The 20,386-nt window shown below is 33.9% G+C and overlaps 1 long non-coding RNA gene across 1 annotated transcript; it reads right to left on the reverse strand.

The window, feature by feature from the left end:
* Window positions 1-18,727: 18,727 nt before the first annotated feature.
* On the reverse strand, window positions 18,728-19,992 carry LOC137393609 (uncharacterized). The gene is made up of 3 exons (XR_010978306.1): window positions 19,679-19,992; window positions 19,110-19,415; window positions 18,728-18,820 (listed from the first exon to the last, which is right to left on the reverse strand). It is a non-coding gene; the product is annotated as an uncharacterized lncRNA (long non-coding RNA).
* Window positions 19,993-20,386: the final 394 nt, after the last annotated feature.

The raw sequence follows: 20,386 nt of genomic DNA on the forward strand, positions 1-20,386 counted from the left end.
AGAGACAGAGGTGAAAATTGCTAGGAAGTATAAGTCCTCAAAAGAACACATACGTAAGATAGGCAAGGATAAAAATGGAGAGGAAGTGAACCAAATGGCTACGAACGAAAGAAAACAACAATCGGCAAGAAATCAAGCCAACAAGGGTAACACCAGCAAGTGCAGTTTCTGTAGAAGAGAACATTCAAAAGGACCAAACAATTGCCCAGCATATGAAAAGACATGCCTCAAGTGCCAGAAAAGAAATCATTTTGCAATGGTATGTTTAGCCAAGAACGATGAGGGGAAACAAGAGGTTAAAGTGGTAAAAGATACAGATGAGGACTATGTGATGATTATGGGTGGATCAGTCAAGGTCCACAGAGCTGGAACAAAGTTGCTGGTAGAGTTGCCCTAATTTTGGTATCGGTATCAGTGCCGATATGGGTGTCAAGTATCTGAATCGGTACCGGCGGGTCTCTTTTTTAAAAATCGGAAACTTCAAATACTTGTTAAAGATCAACTATTTAGCAGAAAACAGTTTTTTAGCCAGCTTCACCAATAAAAATTCTCAGCTACATGTTCCTTATTTTTGCTTAATGAATTTTGAGCCTGTCACACTATTTATTTCATGTCTTTACCCTGATCAATGTCAACACAGCTGAGGAAAATTTCTGCTTTACTCAGGACGTAATCACAAAGTGTGGTGTTTCCCCAATTACAGCTATAGGATTTATTGCAGCTAATTACAAACAATATAACAAAGATGGCAAACAAGAATGCAATGCAATATTTCCATTTACTAGCATTACGAAAGTAATTTAACCATTCGATGCATAAAATTATCTATCACTCTCTTAATCCTGACGATACAATGTATCGTTTGTATCATACAAAATACAGTAACCTCAGTGGTTTATTAGTATTTAGCCTGTCCTCTATCATCAGTAGCAAGTGAGTCCCTCTTCAGGACAACTGGCTACATCAATAATAGTAGAAGAAAGAGACTTCTTACTGCGAGAGTTGAATCACTATTGGTAATTAAAAAAACATTGATTTGCTCTAAGATTGTAAAAGTGCAGCAGCTTGTTCAGCAATAGAAAATAGATTTCGTTATCACAGAAAAAGAGAGAGAGAGAGAGAGCTGTACCACTAACAGTTTTTACCTTTATTAATTATAAATTACAATTAATTACTACATGCACAGTATGTAAATATATATTTTTCCATAAATATAAACATAAATACTATAATATATAATATAAATATTTGCATAATAAAATGAACAATTGTCTGTGCAACACGAAAGATCTAAATCGGTATCTGAATCGGATTATTTTTCAATAAAGAATCAATATATCGGATCAGTATCTGAGTCGGAGGGTGAATTTAGAATCAGGGCATTTTTAGTTGCTGGTAAACCTGACAAGAGACAAAACCAGACTAACATACCAGCTAGATACAGCAGCTTCAAGAAACATTGTGTGTGAGCAGGATTATATTAAATGGGGTAGACTGATGATGAAGCGCAGTGACCTACAGTTTGTAACTTTTGACGGCACTAATATGAAGTCACAAGGAGCACACATGAAGTTTGATGAATTTGAGAACCTAATAATACCCTCTTGAAGTGATAAAAACGGCAATACATAAGAAACCGTTTATAGGTTATAGGAATATTATCTAGATACATGTCTAGATCTCAAGCTAGTACAGATATCTGAACAAGTGAATGTAATGACTGGAGAAAGAATGACTAGGGAGACCATAGAGAGAGAATATTCAGAAATCTTCACAGGGCTAGGAACTATGCCAGGAGAATATGATATTAAGGTGGATCCAGAAGTGGCACCAGTACAACACAGACCAATAAGAGTACCTGTAGCAGTAACAGAGAACATAATTGCCAAACTGCAGAACTTAGAGAAATATGGGATAATTTTGCAATTGGATAAGCCCACAGCCTGGATATTTTCATTGGTAGCTTTCAGAAAGCCAAATGGGCAAATATGACCATGTATAGACCCCAAGGACTTTAACAGAGCCATCATAAAAAAACAATTACCCTATCCCAACCATTGAAGATGTTCTCCCCAAGCTTACCAAGGCTAAGTGCTGCTCGTTATTTGATGCTAAGGATGGTTTTCTACAAGTAAGGTTATCTGAGAAGAGCAAACCACTAACACTTTTTTTGGACCATATTAGGGAGGTTTTGCTGGAACAAACTGCCTTTTGAGTTAAGTTCAAGTCCTGAGGAGTATTAGAGAAGATTACATCAGATACTTGATGGACTAGAAGATACAGAAGTAATAACGGATGATATACTGCTTTATGGGATTGGAGATACTAAAGAAAAGGCTACATTGGACCATGATCGCAAGCTAATCAAACTGCTAGACAGAATGAAAGACAATGGCGTTCAACTAAACAAAGATAAAATTAAGTGTCACAGGAGGCAGGTCAAATATATGGAACATCTGCTGACCTTGGAAGGAATATGACTAGATCCTGACAAAGGTAAGAATATTAATTAGATGTCATATCTAAAGCCTGGTTCCCATATACGTCGCAAAGCACCGGCGACAGCACCGCAGGCTATTAGCGGTGAAATAGGAACCTTAGCGCCGAGTACCGCCAAAGACCGCCGGTAGTTGCCTGCGGCACCGCAATAGTTTTATTTGATTACGCGATTATGTTTAGCGATACAGCTTATATGTGAACAGATGCCGCCGAGCCTAATGTTGCAAGCGTTTTGCTGTGCAAGTTACCGCCGGAGTCTCGCAATCGATATGGGAACCAGGCTTAAAGGACAAAGGGAGAATGAAGAGGTTTCTAAGAACAGCAAACTACATAGCCAAGTTATCCCCAATCTATCACAAAAAGCAGAGCCTTTGAGAGAGCTATTGAAAAAAGAGGTGGAATACAGCGTTGACTTGAAGATGAAAGAAGCTATAGACCGGATAAAGAAACTGAAAAGTAGCGATGTAGAGCTGTGCTATTTTGATGTAACAAAGCCAGTGGTCATTAAGTCTGATGCCAGCTACAGCTGACTGAAAGCAGTGTTTTTACAGGACAAAAAACCAGTGAGCTTTGCATCAAGAACATCGGCTGATGCTGAGACAACGTACCACCCAATATAGCTTAAGTTCCCATCTGTATTCTTTGCTTGCTCCAAATTTAATCAATATGTCTATGGAAAGAAAGACGTAACTGTCTTGTCCGACCATCAACCACTACAAGCTATATTTAAGAAAGAATGGACGAATCACCTTTACGTTTGCAAAAGATGTTGCTAACAATACAGGGATATGGGTTTGACCTTCAATGCAAGCCAGGCAAAAACCGAGCAATAGCAGATACACTTTTCAGAGCAGCAATAGAAAGGGACGGAAAGTCTGATGACCAGCGAACTAAAATGGAGGTGTTTTACAGTAAGATTGATGAGGCTGATCCAACATTTTATGTCAACATGAGACCAAAGTTTAGCTAGCCTGGCAAAACATAGCCAAGCTGATGACACAGCTAAACTATTAGCAGAAACCATAGTCAAAGGGTGACCTAAGCAGTGCAAAGATTGTCAGCCATACTTGAAAGACTACTGGACATTCAGAGATGAATTAGCCTGCAGGTATGGCCTGATTTTTAAAGGAATGTGATTAGTTATACCTAAAAGCGTAATCAAGTATGTCTGTAAAGTACTTCATGAAGCACATCTACACAGTGTAGGTGCCGAGGCAAATCTTAGGAGAGCTAGATATATAGTATATTGGCCAAGTATGGTTCAGGACATACAGAGGAAAGCAGCCATGTATCACACATGCCTTGAAGTGAGGTCAGCCAACCAAAGGGAGCCACAACAGGTATATCATTTCCTGTCTGAGCCGTTCTACAAAGTAGGAACAGACCTGTTCTACTTCAAAAATCAACACTATGTAGTGGTTGCATGTTACACAACAGATTACATAGAGGTAGAAAAGCTAGAAGACCAGACCGCAGAGTCAGGGGTAAAAGCTTGTAAGATAATTTTTGCATGACATTCGAGGCAAAGGGTGATTATGAGTGACAATGGACTCCAGTATACATGTACTCCATCAGAGTTCAGGGAATTTGCACTGAAATGGCAATTTGAGCAGTCCACATTGCCTCCGTACTTTCTAAGGAGCAATGATAAAGCTGAGTCAGCTGTTAAAATCATCAAGGAGATCTTCAAGACAGCTGATGACCCAATGAAAGCACTGTTGGCGTGGCATGCTACTCCGAATAAAGATTTTGATAGCCCAAGCCAGAGGCTATTCTCAAGATGAATAAGAACTATGATGCTGCTTACTAGTCGCCATCTGCAACTCAAGGCAGTAAACTTGGCAGAGCTTAAGGAGCAGAGGAAAGCGAGGCAGCAGCAAATGCAGCAGTATGACAAAACAGCTAAGACATTGCCTGAGTTGAAACGGGGAGAGCCTGAGGTGTTAGAAACTGTGAATGAGGGAGCTCAAAATTTGAAGGCTGCGACCATCCTCGGGCCATTCTCAGACAGATCGTACTTAGTGAATGATGGCTACTCAGTGTTAAGAAGGAATAGAAGGATGATAAGAGAAGGGATAACAACACTTGGGATCATATTCAATGATCCTAGAGAAGAGGAGCAAGGGGCAGAGACTAGTTGGCCCAATCTACAGCAAATAGTTCCAAAGAAAACCAGGACACGAGCAAGACGAGTTTTCATAGGAGCAGCCTGGCTGAAGGACTTTGAGTAGAGCTAGAAAGCAACCTGCAGCAGCATGGCACAGTCAAACGGAAGTTTTATTTGAGCTACATACAGACCATTCAACATAACTATAATTACACAACAAACTATCTAAATGGCATATCTCAGGAAAAAAGAAGGAATGTTGCGAGGCTATATATATATATATGTAGTCATATATATATATATAGCCTCGCAACATTCCTTCTTTAGGAAGGAATGTTGCGAGGCTTTGGGCGTAGCCTCGACATATATATATATCGAGGCTACGCCCAAAGGTCAAGGTCAGACAACATGAGGAGCAACCACCAAATATGACGCTGTAACAACTAACTGATGATAAACCACCAAATTCAACTAAGACGAGTTCATTACGTATATGTTCTGTATCATGTCTGTGTGAGTATTCTTTATGTTTACTTCTACAGTCTATCTGCAGTTGGTTTATTAAATTTTCAATTGAATCGGCTGCCTTCGTGTATAAATTCTAGCAGATGTTGATAGTTGTGAGGGTTAGGAAAAACTTTCTTTCTTAGATTGGTGTAATTGCGGCATCTGTATAGGTAATGGTCTACTGTTTCGTTCTTATCCAGGCCTGTCTGTGTTGGTGTAAATGTTAAACGGAGTTTGTAAAGGTGATATTGTAAGGTTGTGTGGCCTGTAAAGAACCCAGTTAAAATTGATACTTGTCTCCTTGGTAACGTAAGTGGAATGGGGTTTTCTTAAGATGATGTGTTTGTAGGTTCTTTAATAAACCAGTGGAAAAGTGTCCTGTTATCAAATAAGTTTTTTATCAACGTTGCTGATCATTATTTAGTTGTTTTCAAAAAGCGAATCATCTAAAATGACGTGCTGACATATCTGCTATATTTTTGACTTTACCATTTAGACTTTCAATGTGAGAATGTATTTTCTTTTGAAGTGTACTTTTTGTAGATAACAAGGTTTTTGCAAATAATTCTGTTCTATAACCATTCTACAGTATGTGTATATGTCTCTGGAGCTTAGTGACTAAACTGTAGGTATGTTTGTGATATGGTGGAGTGAATCTATCGAGGGATTAGTCTTTGTTCCCAGTATAAGTAGTATATAGAGAGCAGATCTACACATAAAAGTGACGGATCCAGCGGGGGGATAGAAAAAGGGGGTTGTGAATTAAATTGGCTAGGGGTGTAGATTGAATCGTGTGGAGTTGAATGAGATGTTGAATGAGATGTTTGGGGGGAAATTGTGGTGTAGAGTAGGGGGTTGAATTCGAGGGGTTACGGATCCGCTCCTGGCGTAATCGGCGGATTATCTGTGGATGAGTCATCGGATTAGCGGGGGATGAGTCATCCGATTGAACGCGGATTATCGCGGGATTAGTCGGGGGAATCGTCGCGGATTAGTCGGGCGAATCGTCGCCGATTATCGGTGGAATAGTGGGGGTGAATATCTGGGACATCGAGGGCTGGATGGTTTTCCGGAGTGGATCTCGCGGATTATCGAGGAGAGCGAGAGATTACCTAGCGGATGAGTGAGGGGGTTAATATCTGGGACACCGAGGGGTTGATTTTCCGGAGATTGTTATATATTTGAAACATGGAATATATATGAGAAAGTGTTTATGTGCAAAGTGGAGAATGTTATATATTTGAGAACGTTGAATATATATGAGAAAGTGTTTATGTACAAAGTTATTTTTTTTGAAGATTTGATGTTTTTGTAATGTTGAAGCTCTTGAATGGTTAAGAATTTTAAGGATTTTTATTTTCGGTTGAATGTTGAATGAAAGATCAGTTTTATTACAAAATTATTCACTTTAAAAGATATATTTATATGTACTATTCATTATTTCCATCATCATTTCGTTTCAATAAAAATAAAATAGTTTATGTTTAACTTGAAATATATGAAATGTACAAGTAGATAAGTCACAATAAAGATAATATAGTATAAATGGCAAAACTAGGATTGTGCTAGGCCATGTTGATATACAAGTGAGCAATGATTATAAATGTATATATAATAATAAAATATGAGTAAGATAAAAGCTAGGGTTGTGCTAGTCCATGTTAATATACAAGTGAGCAGTGATTATAAATGTATATATAATAATAAAATGTGAGTGAGATAAAAGCTACTGAAGATACAATAAACAAAGCTAGGATTGTGCTTGGCCGTGTTAATATACAAGTGAGCAGTGATTATAAATGTATATATAATATTAAAATGTGAGTAAGATAAAAGTTACTGAAGATACAATAAACAAAGCTAGGATTGAGCTAGTCTATGTTAATATACAAGTGAGCAGCGAATATAAATGAATATATAATAATAAAACGTGAGTAAGATAAAAAGCTACTGAAGATACAATAAACAAAGCTAGGATTGTGCTAGGCCGTGTTAATATACAAGTGAGCAGTGATTATAAATGTATATATAATATTAAAATGTGAGTAAGATAAAAACTACTAAAGATACAATAAGCAAAACTAGGATTGTGCTAGGCCATGTTGATATACAAGTGAGCAATGATTATAAATGTATATATAATAATAAAATGTGAGTAAGATAAAAGCTAGGGTTGTGCTAGTCCATGTTAATATACAAGTGAGCAGTGATTATAAATGTATATATAATAATAAAATGTGAGTAAGATAAAAGTTACTGAAGATACAATAAACAGAGCTAGGATTGAGCTAGTCTATGTTAATATACAAGTGAGCAGCGAATATAAATGAATATATAATAATAAAACGTGAGTAAGATAAAAGCTACTGAAGATACAATAAACAAAGCTAGGATTGTGCTAGTCCATGTTGATATACAAGTGAGCAGTGATTATAAATGTATATATAATATTAAAGTGTGAGTAAGATAAAAACTACTAAAGATACAATAAGCAAAACTAAGATTGTGCTAGGCCATGTTGATATACAAGTGAGCAATGATTAAAAATGTATATATAATAATAAAATGTGAGTAAGATAAAAGCTAGGGTTGTGCTAGTCCATGTTAATGTACAAGTGAGCAGTGATTATAAATGTATATATAATAATAAAATGTGAGTAAGATAAAAGTTACTGAAGATACAATAAACAGAGCTAGGATTGTGCTAGTCTATGTTAATATACAAGTGAGCAGCGAATATAAATGAATATATAATAATAAAACGTGAGTAAGATAAAAGATACTGAAGATACAATAAACAAAGCTAGGATTGTGCTAGACCCTGTTGATATCCAAGTGAGCAATGATTATAAATGTATATATAATAAAATGTGAGTAAGATAAAAGCTACTGAAGATACAATAAACAAAGTTAGGATTGTGCTAGGCCATGTTAATATACAAGTGAGCAGTGATTATAAATGTATATATAATAATAAAATGTGAGTAAGATAAAATCTACTAAAGATACAATAAGCAAAACTAGGATTGTGCTAGGCCATGCTGATATACAAGTGAGCAATGATTATAAATGTATATATAATAATAAAATGTGAGTAAGATAAAAGCTACTGAAGATACAAACAAAGCTAGGATTGTACTAGTCCATGATGATATACAAGGGAGCAGTGATTATAAATATATATAATAATAAAATGTGAGTAAGATAAAAGCTACTGAAGATACAATAAACAAAAAAACTAGGATTGTACTAGTCTATGTTGGTGTACAAGTGAGCCATGATTATAAATGTATATATAATAATAAAATGTGAGTAAGATAAAAGCTACTGAAGATACAATAAACAAAGCTAGGACTGTGCTAGTCCATGTTAATATACAAGTGAGCAGTGATTATAAATATATATAATAATAAAATGTATTATTATATATACTCACATTACTTACTCTCATTTTATTATTATATATATATTTATAATCACTGCTCACTTGTATATTAACATGGACTAGCACAGTCCTAGCTTTGTTTATTGTATCTTCAGTAGCTTTTATCTTACTCACATTTTATTATTATATATACATTTATAATTATTGCCCACTTGTACATCAACATAGACTAGTACAATCCTGCTTTGATTATTGTATCTTCAGTAGCTTTTATCTTACTCACGATTTATTATATATATATATATATATTTATAATCACTGCTCCCTTGTATATCAACATGGACTAGCACAATCCTAGCTTTGTTTATTGTATCTTCAGTAGCTTTTATCTTACTCACATTTTATTATTATATATACATTTATAATCACTGCTCCCTTGTATATTAACTCTTTCGCTACCACGTTAATTGTTGACCAAACGATTATTCTGCCCAAGTTAATTCAAATGGATTTTCTAAAAAATCCGATATACCGTTAGTATTTAAGCAATATCTCAAAAAATGAAAACATATATCGTTTTACTTTTAAATGTATCTTATTCAGAACAAAATTCTCCACAAGATAGGTGTAAAATTGTTTAGCAACTCTTACTCTCACAAAATTCCTGACGCTTTTCTTTGCGTTGAACAAACTCGGTGTGTTTCTTATTGTCATGACGATAACGGTCTGGTTTTACCGTTTTTGAAAAAATAATTAGAAATTGAATTGTTAAATTACTAGAAGATCTGACATAAAATTTTTTTTCTATATTTTACAATTGAATATACATATATACTTTATATCGAAATAAAGTTGGTAACAAATACAACCGAATATTATTTACTTTTTGATATAAGTTTTATATATTGATATACTCACACTGAGTTGAAGCTATCCTCAAAATAATCCACATATTAATCCATGCATGCCCCTTTACTAGTTCATCATCTTCATCTATTTACTGGTCGAGAGACTGTTATGGAATGGTTAAGCCAAACCAAACAGGAGAATTCCATAGGTAAACCTAGAAAAACAATCAGGTCGAATGCCAAGGCGCTTGTCCACACAACAGCCCCTGAAAACAGCGACACTCAACGAACTTAATCGCGAGTAGCCGGCTAACAGAATTCTAGCTGAAGCATACAAGCCTTATGGTATCAACACTCGATCGACCCAAATTCTCAAATATAAGTAGGCATCAAGAGATGGTTAATGAGGCAGAATATTCCATCAGATTATGCAACGCTTATATAGTGAATTGAAGAATGATGGGTGTGTCCAAAGGAATTAATGAAGCGAAAATAGTAAACGGATTTTCGCGAAATTGAATTTCGCGAAATTACACATTATATATATTATATAGTCAACTTTCGCGAAAGTGAATTTCGCGAAATTCAATTTCGCGAAATTACACATTATATATATTATATAGTCAACTTTCGCGAAATTACACATTATATATATTATATAGTCAACTTTCGCGAAATTGAATTTCGCGAAAGTGAATTTCGCGAAATTCAATTTCGCGAGATTACACATGATATATATTATATAGTCAACTTTCGCGAAATTGAATTTCGCGAAATTACACATTATATATATTATATAGTCAACTTTCGCGAAATTGAATTTCGCGAAATTACACATTATATATATTATATAGTCAACTTTCGCGAAAGTGAATTTCGCGAAATTACACATTATATATATTATATAGTCAACTTTCGCGAAATTCAATTTCGCGAAAGTTGACTATATAATATATATAATGTGTAATTTCGCGAAATTCAATTTCGCGAAAATCTGTTTACTATTTTCGCTTCATTAATTCCTTTGGACACACCCATCATTCTTCAATTCACTATATAAGCGTTGCATAATCTGATGGAATATTCTGCCTCATTAACCATCTCTTGATGCCTACTTATATTTGAGAATTTGGGTCGATCGAGTGTTGATACCATAAGGCTTGTATGCTTCAGCTAGAATTCTGTTAGCCGGCTACTCGCGATTAAGTTCGTTGAGTGTCGCTGTTTTCAGGGGCTGTTGTGTGGACAAGCGCCTTGGCATTCGACCTGATTGTTTTCCTAGGTTTACCTATGGAATTCTCCTGTTTGGTTTGGCTTAACCATTCCATAACAGTCTCTCGACCAGTAAATAGATGAAGATGATGAACTAGTAAAGGGGCATACATGGATTAATATGTGGATTATTTTGAGGATAGCTCCAACTCAGTGTGAGTATATCAATATATAAAACTTATATCAAAAAGTAAATAATATTCGGTTGTATTTGTTACCAACTTTATTTCGATATAAAGTATATATGTATATTCAATTGTAAAATATAGAAAAAAAATTTATGTCAGATCTTCTAGTAATTTAACAATTCCATTTCTAATTATTTTTTCAAAAACGGTAAAACCAGACCGTTATCGTCATGACAATAAGAAACACACCGAGTTTGTTCAACGCAAAGAAAAGCGTCAGGAATTTTGTGAGAGTAAGAGTTGCTAAACAATTTTACACCTATCTTGTGGAGAATTTTGTTCTGAATAAGATACATTTAAAAGTAAAACGATATATGTTTTCATTTTTTGAGATATTGCTTAAATACTAACGGTATATCGGATTTTTTAGAAAATCAGTTTGAATTAACTTGGGCAGAATAATCGTTTGGTCAACAATTAACGTGGTAGCGAAAGAGTTAATATACAAGTGAGCAGTGATTATAAATGTATATATAATAATAAAATGTGAGTAAGATAAAAGCTACTGAAGATACAATAAACAAAGCTAGGATTGTGCTAGTCCATGTTGATATACAAGGGAGCAGTGATTATAAATATATATATATATATATAATAAATCGTGAGTAAGATAAAAGCTACTGAAGATACAATAATCAAAGCAGGATTGTACTAGTCTATGTTGATGTACAAGTGGGCAATAATTATAAATGTATATATAATAATAAAATGTGAGTAAGATAAAAGCTACTGAAGATACAATAAACAAAGCTAGGACTGTGCTAGTCCATGTTAATATACAAGTGAGCAGTGATTATAAATATATATATAATAATAAAATGAGAGTAAGTAATGTGAGTATATATAATAATACATTTTATTATTATATATATTTATAATCACTGCTCACTTGTATATTAACATGGACTAGCACAGTCCTAGCTTTGTTGATTGTATCTTCAGTAGCTTTTATCTTACTCACATTTTATTATTATATATACATTTATAATCATTGCTCACTTGTACACCAACATAGACTAGTACAATCCTAGTTTTTTGTTTATTGTATCTTCAGTAGCTTTTATCTTACTCACATTTTATTATTATATATATTTATAATCACTGCTCCCTTGTATATCATCATGGACTAGTACAATCCTAGCTTTGTTTGTATCTTCAGTAGCTTTTATCTTACTCACATTTTATTATTATATATACATTTATAATCATTGCTCACTTGTATATCAGCATGGCCTAGCACAATCCTAGTTTTGCTTATTGTATCTTTAGTAGATTTTATCTTACTCACATTTTATTATTATATATACATTTATAATCACTGCTCACTTGTATATTAACATGGCCTAGCACAATCCTAACTTTGTTTATTGTATCTTCAGTAGCTTTTATCTTACTCACATTTTATTATATATACATTTATAATCATTGCTCACTTGTATATCAACAGGGTCTAGCACAATCCTAGCTTTGTTTATTGTATCTTCAGTATCTTTTATCTTACTCACGTTTTATTATTATATATTCATTTATATTCGCTGCTCACTTGTATATTAACATAGACTAGCACAATCCTAGCTCTGTTTATTGTATCTTCAGTAACTTTTATCTTACTCACATTTTATTATTATATATACATTTATAATCACTGCTCACTTGTATGTTAACATGGACTAGCACAATCCTAGCTTTGTTTATTCTATCTTGAGTAGCTTTTATCTTACTCACATTTTATTATTATATATACATTTATAATCACTGCTCACTTGTACATTAACATGGACTAGCACAACCCTAGCTTTTATCTTACTCACATTTTATTATTATATATACATTTATAATCATTGCTCACTTGTATATCAACATGGCCTAGCACAATCCTAGTTTTGCTTATTGTATCTTTAGTAGTTTTTATCTTACTCACACTTTAATATTATATATACATTTATAATCACTGCTCACTTGTATATCAACATGGACTAGCACAATCCTAGCTTTGTTTATTGTATCTTCAGTAGCTTTTATCTCACTCACATTTTATTATTATATATACATTTATAATCATTGCTCACTTGTACATCAACATGGTCTAGCACAATCCTAGCTTTGTTTATTGTAACTTCAGTAGCTTTCATCCTACTCACGTTTTATTATTATATATTCATTTATATTCGCTGCTCACTTGTATATTAACATAGACTAGCTCAATCCTAGCTCTGTTTATTGTATCTTCAGTAACTTTTATCTTACTCACATTTTATTATTATATATACATTTATAATCACTGCTCACTTGTATATTAACATGGACTAGCACAACCCTAGCTTTTATCTTACTCACATTTTATTATTATATATACATTTATAATCATTGCTCACTTGTATATCAACATGGCCTAGCACAATCCTACTTTTGCTTATTGTATCTTTAGTAGTTTTTATCTTACTCACATTTTAATATTATATATACATTTATAATCACTGCTCACTTGTATATTAACACGGCCTAGCACAATCCTAGCTTTGTTTATTGTATCTTCAGTAGCTTTTTATCTTACTCACGTTTTATTATTATATATTCATTTATATTCGCTGCTCACTTGTATATTAACATAGACTAGCTCAATCCTAGCTTTGTTTATTGTATCTTCAGTAACTTTTATCTTACTCACATTTTAATATTATATATACATTTATAATCACTGCTCACTTGTATATTAACACGGCCTAGCACAATCCTAGCTTTGTTTATTGTATCTTCAGTAGCTTTTATCTCACTCACATTTTATTATTATATATACATTTATAATCACTGCTCACTTGTATATTAACATGGACTAGCACAACCCTAGCTTTTATCTTACTCACATTTTATTATTATATATACATTTATAATCATTGCTCACTTGTATATCAACATGGCCTAGCACAATCCTAGTTTTGCCATTTATACTATATTATCTTTATTGTGACTTATCTACTTGTACATTTCATATATTTCAAGTTAAACATAAACTATTTTATTTTTATTGAAACGAAATGATGATGGAAATAATGAATAATACATATAAATATATCTTTTAAAGTGAATAATTTTGTAATAAAACTGATCTTTCATTCAACATATATAAAAAAAAACCGAAAATAAAAATCCTTAAAATTCTTAACCATTCAAGAGCTTCAACATTACAAAAACATCAAATCTTCAAAAAAAATAACTTTGTACATAAACACTTTCTCATATATATTCAACGTTCTCAAATATATAACATTCTCCACTTTGCACATAAACACTTTCTCATATATATTCCATGTTTCAAATATATAACAATCTCCGGAAAATCAACCCCTCGGTGTCCCAGATATTAACCCCCTCACTCATCCGCTAGGTAATCTCTCGCTCTCCTCGATAATCCGCGAGATCCACTCCGGAAAACCATCCAGCCCTCGATGTCCCAGATATTCACCCCCACTATTCCACCGATAACCGGCGACGATTCGCCCGACTAATCCGCGACGATTCCCCCGACTAATCCCGCGATAATCCACGTTCAATCGGATGACTCATCCCCCGCTAATCCGATGACTCATCCACAGATAATCCGCCGATTACGCCAGGAGCGGATCCGTAACCCCTCGAATTCAACCCCCTACTCTACACCACAATTTCCCCCCAAACCCCAACATCTCATTCAACTCCACACGATTCAATCTACACCCCTAGCCAATTTAATTCACAACCCCCTTTTTCTATCCCCCCGCTGGATCCGTCACTTTTATGTGTAGATCTGCTCTCTATATACTACTAGTATATCTTTCAAACCGCCATGGAAAAAGATGTCAGATGTTTTGTCCCATATAAAACTATTGTAAAACAGCTTGGATATTATGGTTGATTCTAGTATCTTATGAGAATAGTATGGCTTTAACTTTGCATCGATGAACGGGAGAATAAGTCTCCATGTTTTGGCCAATATAACTTTTAATTGTTCTCTTTGTGTGTTGAATGCTAGCTTAGAGTTTAGGGTTAGACCTAAAACTTCAGTAGAATTGGTAATGTTTACGTTTTCACCACTGACTTGAAGTTGTTTTGTAAATGACTTGAACAGCTAGTACTTGATTGAAACAGATTATTAGATTTTTTTCCGACAAAAAATCAAAACATAAATAAATCATTCAAAAATGTGAACAGTAAAAATAAACTTGTTAAAGATTGTTTATTGCATACGAATTTTCTATCAATCTTGACATATGGCGTTTGTAGTCTTCCACTTATATTACCAAGGAGACAAATATCAATTATTTTAATCAGGCCCTTCACAGGCCACACAACCTTACAATATCACTTATACAAACTTAAATTAACATTTACACCAACATGCACATGCCTAGATGAGGAAGAAACAGTGGACCGTTGTCTACACAGATGCAGCAATTACACCAATCTAAAAAAGAAAATGTTCCCTAACCCTCACAACTATCAACATCTGCTACATACTGTACATGAAAGCGGTGATTCAATTGAAAACATACATAGCCCAATGCAGATAAACCATAAAAGTAAACATCAATGATGCTTACACAGACAGATGATGCAGACCATACTATAGTCATCCAATTATTAATTAACAATCGATCTTGCCACAATCAGTAGGGATATTACTACTGATAGAGAATCTAGTCTTCAGACACGAACCCTTGTATATAGTATCAGTCAATTTATTTTTGTATAAGTTATCCAGCATTACTTATTTGAAGTCATCCTTTCATGGAAATATTTTGCATTCATGATATTCTTACATTTTCTATTTTATTTAATAATATGCCGGCAAATAGAGGCTTTCTGTTATTAGCAAAATAAATGATCGCTAACTCGTAAATGAGTGTTCATGGGGTTGCTCCACCGGTCAGATCTAAAAAAGAAAACGATTTGTGAGTTTCTAGCCGCAATTCCTAACTCTGTTGCGGAATGTACACAGAAATAAATTTTGGCGCCTATAATATAACTGCACGTTGACAAGGTCGTTTCTACGGAACTACAAAACTGCTAATGCTAATTGTTCTGCATAGTTGTAGTAGGCTGTTGTTGTAAACGGTTTTTAGTATACTCTTGAATAGGGCTTGTATATTGATACTATTATTATTACAAACTATTACGTATGTACTACATTGCAAAACGGTTATTTTATATGACTACAGCAAGTTTTGGCTTGCCCACAAAACAGCTATACTTTTTCTTCTAATTACAATATAAATTAGAACCTGACTTTTCAGCAATTATTAGCCTAGCTACAAAACAGTTATATTTCTATTAAATATATATTGGAACCTGACTTTTCAGCAAATATTAGCCTAGCTACAAAACAGTTATATTTCTATTAAATACATATTGGAACCTAACTTTTCAACAATTATTAGCCTGGCTACAAAACAGTTACATTTCTATTAAATACACGTTAGAACCTAGCTTTTTAGCAAATACTAGCCCAGCTACAAAACAGTTATATTTCTATTAAATACATGTTAGAACCTGACTATTCAGTAATTATTAGCCCAGCTACAAAACAGTTATATTTCTATTAAATACATATTGGAACCTGACTTTTCAGCAAATATTAGCCTAGCTACAAAACAGTTATTTTTCTATTAAATACATGTTAGAACCGACTTTTCAGCAATTATTAGCTCAGCTACAAAACAGTTATAGTTCTATTAAATACATGTTAGAACCTGACTTTTCAGCAATTATTAGCCTGGCTACAAAACAGTTACCTTATTTCAACTTCATGGACTTGAACAGCAAGTATTAGCCTGGCTACATAAAAGTTTTATGACTTCATACAAACTAAAGCTTAGAGTTATGAGAAGGTATTATCATTGTATGTTGTATGTAAAAGTTATATATTATTTAGATTTACATAGCATCTCTAAACGAAATATAATATGTACCAAATAGAAAAACCGTTGAAAAAGTTGAATACACTAAGTTGCAAAATTGTATAAAGAAAAAGTACACACTGAGTACAGCTGAGTACACACTGCCTTGATGCATATTCCACTAATGCAAACAAACTGACTAGAAATACAGGATGGCTAAACTATAGAAATGTATGCAACATAAAAGTTAATAAAACAGTAGTTACTACTGGATCAGGGCATCAAATAACAGGTAATACACTATAATAGTCCGGTGTGAACAAACAATAAAATTTTGTTCTAAAACATATTGAAGATATGCCAGTTATCCGCATACATGTTTAGGGGACATTGGCAGGCCTCCATTTTTCGCTGGTCTTTTGGGTCATGCACTGGGAATTTCGAGTGGCGCTCCCGCAATGCATCGGAGCTCATAACTTCACTTTCAATGCTCTTTGACGACCAATTTCTTTTGCAAATTGTTGAGAACCTATGAATTCGTGCAAGTATTATTTATACAACATTGCCAATTACCTTTATCAATTAGGAAAATACAATTAAAAATGGCGTATAAAAAGAAATTAATAGCTTCAACAAATTGAGACTTGCTGGAAAGCATTTGCAAGCTATCTGCATAAAAAAAATATCAGCTTGCAGAGAAATTTCTCGGCTTTCATATTTTTCAGCTATGCAAATTATGCAGTTGTTATGCAGTCATGTCGAAGGCTCAAATCGCCCTAGTAATTGCCTTCGTACGCTGGTATTTTCCCGACCGTAAGCGCGCCGTAGCCAAAGGGTTAAGAACATGCATTAGATATATATAAAGCGGGTAATGTCTGTAGATACCAACACTATACTATTTAAAGATATCAGAATAGTATTCTCATGCTCTAGATTGGTGAACACAGTAAAATAATTTTAATGTATTAAACCATAACTGTCACGAACAACTTTTATCATATTTACTAGGTAAATCAGACACGCTGATTCCAATTTTGTACTCAAAATAAAGATTAATCCACTAACCTTCAAAGTCATTTAAGCTTTTTTAAAGCGTTTCCATATCGTTTCGAAAACAACACAATCGGCATTACAAGCTCCGCCCATAAATATGTGACGAAACCTAGCTTTTTCAGGAACGGGAGTTAGGAATGTTTGGTCTGATTTAGAATAATAGAGATGGGTGTCTTAAAACCCATTATTATCTAAATCCAGCCTGTAAAATAATTTTTTTTTATGAAAGGTATATAAACTATTTAAAATTGCTCGTAGCTTGTTACATGACGTTTAAATGGGCTGAACGCCGAAAAAAATGAGCTCAAAAAACGTGGTTTTATCACAAGCTAGCGTTGTTATCGCGCTTTTTTAAATATGCAATGCTAAATAGCTTATCTACCTTTCAGAAAAGACTGATATTATTTTTAAGGCTTAATTTAGATATTAATGGATTTTAAAACACCCATCGCTATTATTCCAAATCGGTCTAAACATCCCTACGTAACTTCTGTTCCTAAAAAGCTAGGTTACGTCACATATTTATGGGCGGAGCTTGTTATGCCGATCGTGTTGTTTTCGAGACCGATATTAAAACGCTATAAAAAAGCCTTCATTACTCTGAAAGTTAGTGGACTAATCTTTATTTTGAGTACAAAATCGGAATCAACGTGTCTGATTTACATAGGAAATACGATAAAAGTTGTTCGTGACAGTTATTGTTTAACATGAACAAATATAAAACTTGTTAGCCTGTACGTGGCTTACATCTTCAACCTACCTGCTTCAACAGAAAGCTTGATATCCGCCAATGCTTGACCATCTTCCTAACATAAATAAAGACAACTGGTTAAAAACGAAATTCAATGCAAAAGTGTTAAAAAGTTGTTAGTTCAGGTTGAGAAAATTAAACCAAATAAGTGAGGAAGTATCTTAACATATATTTACATACAAGATATACAGATGTGCTAAATCTGCTGGGAATAGTTATTGTTTCACATACCTTTATACTTGCCAATAATTCTTTACGGTATGTGGAAGGATTTAAAGACATATCACCATCTTTTCTATTTTTTAGCTCAAAACGATTCAACATATCGTTGCGCATGCTGAAAATATTAATAGCATTATAAAAATACAGATTCTGAGAATTATTGTTTAATAAGTTTACAGCAACAAAAATGTGCCGAATATCTAGAAAGTTCAAGATTATTGCATAACCCCTACAAGGAATCACAGTGATTTTGCTGAAAAAACATTGCGGTTAACAGTGAAATTTGGCAGAATAGGACTAGGTTTCCTAGTAATAGTTAATGTGTAGATAAATAATCAAACCAGACGTTTCCTACTGATAAATGTTGAAGCCTTGAGACCTCTACGAATGAGAGTGTCACACACCTCGATAACATACAGTCCACAGCTTACACAATCTTTCTGTTGCATGGCCGCCATCTCACTATCTGTCATAGCATAATCCGCAAACCTCTCATCAACAGAAACAAACTTCCTACAAATATTGTTGCTAACAGCGAGTTTTTGGATTAAACCATTTATGCTAGAATGCAAAGGCAATAACTTGCTTTTTGTAAGAGTTACCGACAAACCTAGTGAAGTATTTCATGCTCACCTTTTTTCAATGGTTTGTTGTCCTTTGTAAGAAAGAGAGACCATTAAATGAATTTTTCTAAGTTTACTATCTACCAGCTGCAAACAGAGTACCATATACAACTTGTATATAAAGCTATGCAAGCTAATGCAAGTTGCATGTTATAGATACACGCAGAGCAAGTATTCCTGTGCCTACAAAACAGTTATCTTATTCAAGTTACACGCTATATAAAAGATGTGAGGTTTTAAATTTTAAAACAATTATAATAACTATGCACAGCCATGCAACACTAATTGTTCTCAAAATTAATATCTTGACATAGTATTTTAGTATAAAAGTGCAGCATAAGCATACTAACCATTAGGAAGTAGTGACTTCGCTATGAACCATGTCTTGGTACTATAACAATGTCAGCAGGCTGGTCTAATGCGTTAGTGAGACTATCATGGATTAGTAGAACATAACCATTAGGAAGTAGTGACTTCGCTCAGAATCATGTCTTGGTACTATAACAATGTCAGCAGGCTGGTCTAATGCGTTAGTGAGACTATCATGGATTAGTAGAGCATGAAACTGAAAATAAACATTTGATAAAGACAAAAAAAGTTAACGAATAATACAATATGGCAAGATCTTTTCTACTGCGTTAAGCGTTGCATAATAAGTTTATAAAATATATATTTTGTTGATGTAAAAAATTATGATAAAATTAATCCCATGATGAACTTTTACCGCTGATTAAATGAAATAGAGATATTTTGACAGCATCACGTCACATCAACTTTAGATCACAACCTCAAAAAGACATACCTTGATTGTTGATTTCGACTTGGAAATCGCCAGTTTTATGCCAACATCTACCACCTAAAATAAGTAAGAGAAAATCTAAAACATGATAACCAGAGCTAGATCCAAAGGACAACCCACTTCCATACAGACAAATAAAAATACATACCACAATAGCTTCCTACCACGGACAGTGCGGGAGCTCAAAGGAACGAGCCAACATATAACAGGTTAACTCTACCTGTACTGACACCAAACAAACATTAATATTGTATTAACT

Source organism: Watersipora subatra, chromosome 4, assembly GCF_963576615.1.
Source record: "Watersipora subatra chromosome 4, tzWatSuba1.1, whole genome shotgun sequence".
In the NCBI taxonomy this organism is placed as follows: domain Eukaryota; kingdom Metazoa; phylum Bryozoa; class Gymnolaemata; order Cheilostomatida; family Watersiporidae; genus Watersipora; species Watersipora subatra.